Below are 7,349 nucleotides of genomic sequence, written 5' to 3' on the forward strand. Positions count from 1 at the left end.
GAGTGCTCACCCAGAACTGAACCGGTTCCCAGAATGCTCGAAGCCAATTGAGTCAAATTTATGTCTCCTTTACGGTCCACAAAGGTGGATTACCAAGGTTCAAGGCTGAGGAACATCTCTCATTGGCCACCCCTGGAGATGGTAACCCCCTTTGCCCTCCAGGGAAAGGGACTGGCTGTCGAACAGAGCCAAAGACTATCTTGCTGGGGAGCCTCCAAATGAAGTGCCCAAGCAACAGAAAACACAGGTCAGCCAAAATAATTAAGGTTTAAGAGCGTTTATTACTGGCCACAACTGATCCCCCAACACCAAGATGGCAGGGGTCAGTAATGAGTGGTCTCAAGGCCATATATTTATAGAAAGAAGAGAGAGACTTGAAGGAATATTTCCTATTCCTGAATAAGTTCACTTTGTTCTTTTAGTTGACTTCTCAAGGAAAGTTCACTTTGATTTCTCAAGGAATGTATCATGTATGCGTTGGCTGCTTATCTATGTTGCAGGAACTAGTCCCTCCTGAAACTCAAGGACAGTACTTGGAAGAAATGGCTAATCTCCCATGTATGTCATTTAATTACAATCTTGCAGCCCCTCATGGTTATCTCCTTGATGAGCTAACACATCTGTATTTCCATGGTCAATGGCAAGGAGGTGGGCCGAAGCTCAAAGCCCCTGGTCTATCCGTAGTCCAAATGCCTGGCCCAAAGCCTTCTTTGTCAACCCCATAAAAGCCTCTGCCCTGAAATGGCTCATTGGAGTCTCATCCATGGAGAGGACACTCTGCCTTGGAACAGTTCCTAGTTTGGGACTCATATGCTGAACATGGGACTCCCCAGCCACAGTGAATCAGAGTCGGTGCTCCCCCGAATTGGTGATGTTTTCTCTCTCTGTTTCTTCTATCCTGATTATTATATTAATAATTGTAGTGTGTTTAGTTATTATCCTTATATGCTACTTTTGTTATTGCAAAGGTCTATTTTTTGCTGCTTTTAGTAATTATTATTAAAGTTCTTTTATATTTGGCTTCTAAAACTCATGTGTCATTTGTGATAGCTAATTCAAACGTTAAAATCTCACAACAGACATCAAAATGTTTCTTGATACATTTGTCATAATAAAAGGAATTTCTATTCTAAACAGGAGGCAAAAGTTATCACTCTAAGGGTGTCATTCCCACACAGCAATAAGACAGTATTTCTTTAAATTTATCAAGTTGTCAAGGTCTTAGGTTTTTCAGGACAGCACATCTTGGGATATAAAAATGCCATCTGCATTAGGGAGTGAAGAACTAGTAACAAACTTATAACTACAAAAATTCGAGATTATGTTTCTCACGATCCCATTTGGGGTGCTTTCTCACTTCACCAGGAATCCCTCTTTTGTTTTCTTCTCTCACCCTTTGTTTCTCCATCCACTTATCCCTCCTCCCTTATTTCTTTATAGATTTTGGAGGGTGCTATACCCTTTATGGTATGTATGTAGTGTTGCCTATTAAACCCATTGCTGATGTGAGTAAGTTTTCACAACTACAAGCCCTTCTCCCCCTGTAATGCCTTTGTGTCTATTCTTCCTCTGCACCTCATTTATATAACATGATTACTATTTTTATCTTTACTCTGCCAATCACTCTTTGGAACTACCCAATTGTTGATGTAAATCTTAAATATAAAGTATACATTTCCCATGTTAAAAAAAAAAAAAAAACTTAAATTGTCCATGTTGAGTTCCTTAAATTGTTCTTTGAGAACACTAGGAGATGAATGTAAACTGCTTGCATTTTTGTTCTTCTTCCCAGGTTATTTATACCTTCTAAATCCAATTCTCCCTGAGCAACAAGAAAACTGTTCGGTTCTGCACACATATATTGTATCCAAGATCTACTGTAACCTATCTAACATGTATAGGACTGCTTGCCATCTTGGGGAGAGGGTGGAGGGAGGGAGGGGAAAAATCGGAACAGAAGTGAGTGCAAGGGATAATGTTGTAAAAAATTACCCTGGCATGGGTTCTGTCAATAAAAAGTTATTTAATAAAAAAAAATTAAAAAAATAAATAGATATTGAAACCATAAAAAAATAAATAAATAAAGTAAAATTGTTCTTTGATACTGGCTCTTATATGTTAATTTTTTGGTAAGTTCAGATTTGGTTGCTAAAAGTCATGAAAATCTGCCAAATTTGTTGAATGTCCATTTTCTTGTCATTCAAAATTAGATAGTTTTGCTGGAGATGATATTTTTAGCCACAGGCCCTACTACTTTAGTTTGTGTGTAGATATCATTCCAAGACCTGTGGTCTTTTATTGTAGCTACTGATAAGTTTTGTATAATTCTAATTGTAGCTCCCTTATATTTCAATAGTTTTTCCTTGTTTCTTGCAAAATTTTTACTGATCTAGTGGTTTAGAAATTTGGCAAAAATATGCCTATGTGTTTTCACAAAGGATCTCTTTGAGGTGGTGACAGGTTGCTTTTTTCTATTTCTACTTTCCCTTCATGTTCTATCACTTCAGGATAATATTCTAGGATTATTTCCTGCATTATTATGTCAAGGTTTTCTTTTTGGTCATACATTTCTGATAGTCCAATTATTCTTATATTTTCTCTTCTTGATTGTTGTTTTTCTTATGAGATTTTTCACATTCTGTTCTATTTTCTCATTCTTTATAATCTATTTTGTTATTTCTTGGTCTCTTATATCTTTACTGGCTTCCCCTTGCCTGATTCTAATTGTCAAAGAGATCCTCATCTTTGAGACTCTGTACATTCTTTTCTAATTGGTTAACTTTTTTTTCATAATCTCCTTTTTTTGGATGGTTTTAATTTTTTCTTAGTTATTCCTCAATATCTCTCATTTGATTTTTGAATACTTTTTTGGGTTCTCCTATAAATTCTCTCTGGGCAGGAAGTCATTTTACGTTACTCCTTGGGGTAGAAGCTTTTTTTTTTTTTTCTTTACTAAATTGTCATCCTCTGAAAATAAATCCCAGTCTTCCTTGTTCCCATAATATGCTTCAGTAATGGGGTTCTTTCTTCTTTGATGGGTCATTTTTGTAAGACTCATTTTATTTGCCTTTTCCCTTTTTTTGCTGAAGCAATTGGGATTAAGTGACTTGCCCAGAGTCACACAACTAGGAAGTGTTAAGTGTCTGAGACCAGATTTGGACTCAGGTCCTCCTGACTTCAGGGCTAGTACTCTATCCAATGTGCCACCTAGCTGCCCCTGGTTCATTTTTAAAAAAAATAAAAAATAAGATCTTCAACCATGGGATGGGGAGATGAGGCACTTAAGGCATTCCCCTTTAGCTCTCCACTTTGACCAGGAACCCCAAACCAAGAGCTCCACTCTCCTGCAAGTACCCACAGCCAGCAGTGCCTCTGCTGTGCTGTTTCTGTACTTACCAGATGCTGGTTCCTTCTTGCAAAGGGCCATGTCTCATCAGCACAGCTTGACCTGACATTCCCAATTGGCCAGGGTTTACTCTCTCTTTTCAGATTCAAATCCTCACTCGACAAACAGTCGGGGAGTTGATGGTCTCTCTGGTTCCTGCTGAGAGTCTACCCACAACCAGATAGCCTGCGAAATCACCATTTGTGGTTTCTGCAGAGCTAGTCAAGAGGTGCTTGCATTTCAGACAGGTTAGTCTTGGCCTGGGGTCTTTCTTCAATATAAGTTGAAAGGCAAAACTCATTTACTTGGAGTTTAATAATAGGTGATGTACCTAACTCTACCTAAACAATGAATTTGGTTAAATTGTTGAGGCTATTTGTACTAATCATTTTAGCAGGAAAATGTTCATGTGAGTTCACCTCTATAACATTTACTAAATAATTTTCTATCCAAAAGACAGGTTCAAAATCACCAAATTACCTATGGAGACTTCAAGGTATGGGTGTGAAGATGATTCTCTTTCCTGTTTACTAGAGAACACCTTTCACCACTTGGTCATCATATAATATGATCAAGGGGAGAGATAATGGTTAACATTGGCTAGAAATACTGTGTCCTCTTGAAAGAGTTAGCAAAGCACCTGTAGTAAACCATGTGACTAGCTGCTCCAAAAGAGCAATTAATTTGCACATATTGTAGGAGCCTCTCACCTTTAGAGACCATCCTCCATAAATAAAGGGAATATTTTAAGAAGTCTTTGTTACATGGAGAAATTGAGAAATAACTGGATGGTACTATCTCCCAATCATTGAATTGACCTAAATTTACTGTTTTATCCTATAATAGAACTGTTCTGTTTCTCCTTCAATCTGAAGCCTGATTTGATGCTAAGCCATACTTAAAAATTTTTCATTTTTTCTATTAAAACTTATTTTTAAAAAATCAAACAAAATGAGCCAAGGATTTAGTAATAAACAAGTCTATATCTTTACAGTCTGTTGTAATTATGATAAAAATTTTCAATGTTTCCCTTGAAACACAACCCACTGAGTTTCCTTATATCTGTAAGTAGAACATGGCTTCTGTTGAAGGATGAATAGTGTCCTCATGTTCTTATGAAGCATCACCTGGGCAATACTATTTCTGAGATGCTTTTTCAAATGACAAGATCCATCTTCAGCAGTTCACTAAATATGGAAATTCCTACATTTTAATCTTGTATCAACTGTTACAGTACTGCCATGTGGCAGTCACTGAAAAACTATTTTATCTCTTTTTCTTAAAATGTTAATAAGGTAAAGGATGAAAATGAGTGACACAGTGATGGCTGCCTCCGTCCCATAGAGTTTGGACGGGCCATGTTTTTTCTCCATCAAAATCTTAGTGTTGACTTCACACATAGTTGCAGCTAATCAGTACTGAAAAAATTTAAGTGACCTTGTCTCCCCTTTCACAAGTAGTATTATTTTTCTATATCTTAAAATTAAGACTAAACTCTTCCTTCTACCATCTGACCTTGGGCAGAACCTGGGGTTTGTACAAAACAAATGTAGCCTATCTAACTCTGGAGGGATGACTGAACAAAAAGACATTTTCCTCCTGTCACATGTCATAAATGAACTTATGTTAATCACAGTTTGACCCATGTCATTATATAAGAGACTGATGCTTGTTGGTTTGCTTCAATCATTGCAAATTATTGCTGAGGGTGAATCAGTTAATCGATGTAAAAGTAAAAAGATAAACAGGCATTGAATACCCCAGTGCCAAAAAAGTCTAACTACGGGGTCCCAGGATGCTTGTCCTTGGCTTTTCTGAAGAGAACCTCACCTTTTCCAGTGGAAATCCAGATCAAATCAGCCATCCCACCTTTGGTGGACTATAATCACTCTAGAGGCAAAATAATTCTAATCTAATGTGGTTGCCTTGGTGACTGGTTTTGCCAAGGATAACTGGAATCCTCAGTTGCAGATACTCAACTACTTCTTTATTAGACCTTCATTATGATCCCTGTGTGGGAGGAGGAGAGGACTTCTTTCCAGCTCTGTCATGGACTGCCTGCTGGGAGCAGATCTAAATCACTAGGGGCTACAAAACTTTAGGAGATACCCACATGTGTGCTCTCAGTCACATTATATATATATATATATATATATATATATATATATATATATATATATATATGACTGACCTAGAGATGCAGATACAGATATCCAGGAAGAATCAGAGATAGAAAAAGAGAATTATAGATGCTGACTGCAGAATAGTACCCACAAGTAGACCTATAAAGAAAGTAGCCATGGAACATGCATCAGAGAAGGGAACACCCAACATCCCAGGCACTCTGGTGACCTCACTGGTCGCCTCCCAGTCAAGGGAGAAAAAATTGAAGTCCTACTAGGTTAAGTGGTTGCTCAGGGTCACACAGGTACTAAGCATCAGAGGCAGCATTTGAACCCAAATCCTCTGACTTCATGACAGCCAGTTCTTTCCAGAATACAGTTCTGCTTCCCAAAACAGCTTTTGTCACCATACCATGATTTCCCCAGGGGACATCAGAATTTGACTTTTAAGTCTCCAAAAAGAAAGGGTAAAAGAACCTGAAGCTGCCATGTGAGTAATCAGATTTTAAAAAATAGCAAAGCAGGAAATGATTTTAAAAAATGCAAAAGTACAAAGAATTTGTGTTTGATCACAGTGCCTGGCTTCTAAACAGCAGGAACTTAATAAATGTTTGTTGGATTGCCTGTGCTCTTTAGAGTTAAAAAAAATTATTCTTCCTTCTGCCCAGGTCTTGCCTACCTTCCCATGGTGCACCTTTAGTTTCAGGTGTTTTATCCAGCCAGCAGAATCCATCTCTTGCCATCTGTTGGTGCCCCCTTCCATGTTATTACACTGCCATATCCAGTCCTCTTGATCTATATCTTGCTATGGATCCATATAACTTTGGAGGGAAAAGTGAAGCAGGTGACCTTGCACAGTCCTTCCTCACTTAAATCCAATTCACTTGGTTATGGTATCACCTCCTAATATCATTGTTCCCTTTAAGAACAAAGTAGAAAAAACAATAATTATTCTGCTTAGGTCTCCATGTTGGCAAGATGATGCTTGGAAAGTAGCTCACTGATGGGACTTTAGCTCGTTAAGTGGATTTGTTCATTTCCAATTTTTCTTGTATATGACTTGTCTGTCCTTCAGCTGCTTCTATATTGCCTCCCCTAGTAGACTGTGAGGTCCTTGAGAAGATGGAGTTTATTTGTTTTTTTCTATTTCCTCTCAAATATGGAATTAAAAGCACTAAGCCCTTATAAATGTTTCTTGAATGAATAACAGACACCACAGTTTACCTTATCCTCAGATGGTATGAATTTTGACCTCTTGACCATTCTGCTCAACTTTTGTGAGTACTCCCCAGCTTATTAATGTCTCCCTTACTGCAAAACCCTTTATTACACAACTACCTTAGTTGACTCCCCCATTCTACAATGGTACTAGAAGGTGCAGCTGCTTTTATACTCAGGGTATAGCACTAGTAGAGGAACCCTCCCTTCTGTGTTTCCACTTATAAGGCAGTAGCCTTCCTTTCCTAGTAAAAGCAAATGATACAGAAAGAACATTAGCTAGAAAGCATTTACTCCAAAGGTATGGATCTGCACAAAATGCCAAAACATGGATTTGTGCAAAAACTTTTTTCATTTAATGTAATCAAAATTACCCATTTTACATCTCATAATGGTTTTTATCTCTTGTAGGTCCTAAATTCTTCCCTTCTCCATAGATCTGAGAGGTAAACTTCCATGCTCTTCTAATTTGTTTATGATATTAATCTTTATATCTAAATTATGTACCCATTTTGACTTTCACCTATACAGGGTGAAATAATCTCATCCAGATTATCTCCTTTATTTTCTGCTCTGGGGGGGCTCTTCCCTTTTGTGGAGCCCAAGACACCCCTCCTTCAACT

This window comes from Sarcophilus harrisii, chromosome X, assembly GCF_902635505.1.
Source record: "Sarcophilus harrisii chromosome X, mSarHar1.11, whole genome shotgun sequence".
Lineage (NCBI taxonomy): Eukaryota > Metazoa > Chordata > Mammalia > Dasyuromorphia > Dasyuridae > Sarcophilus > Sarcophilus harrisii.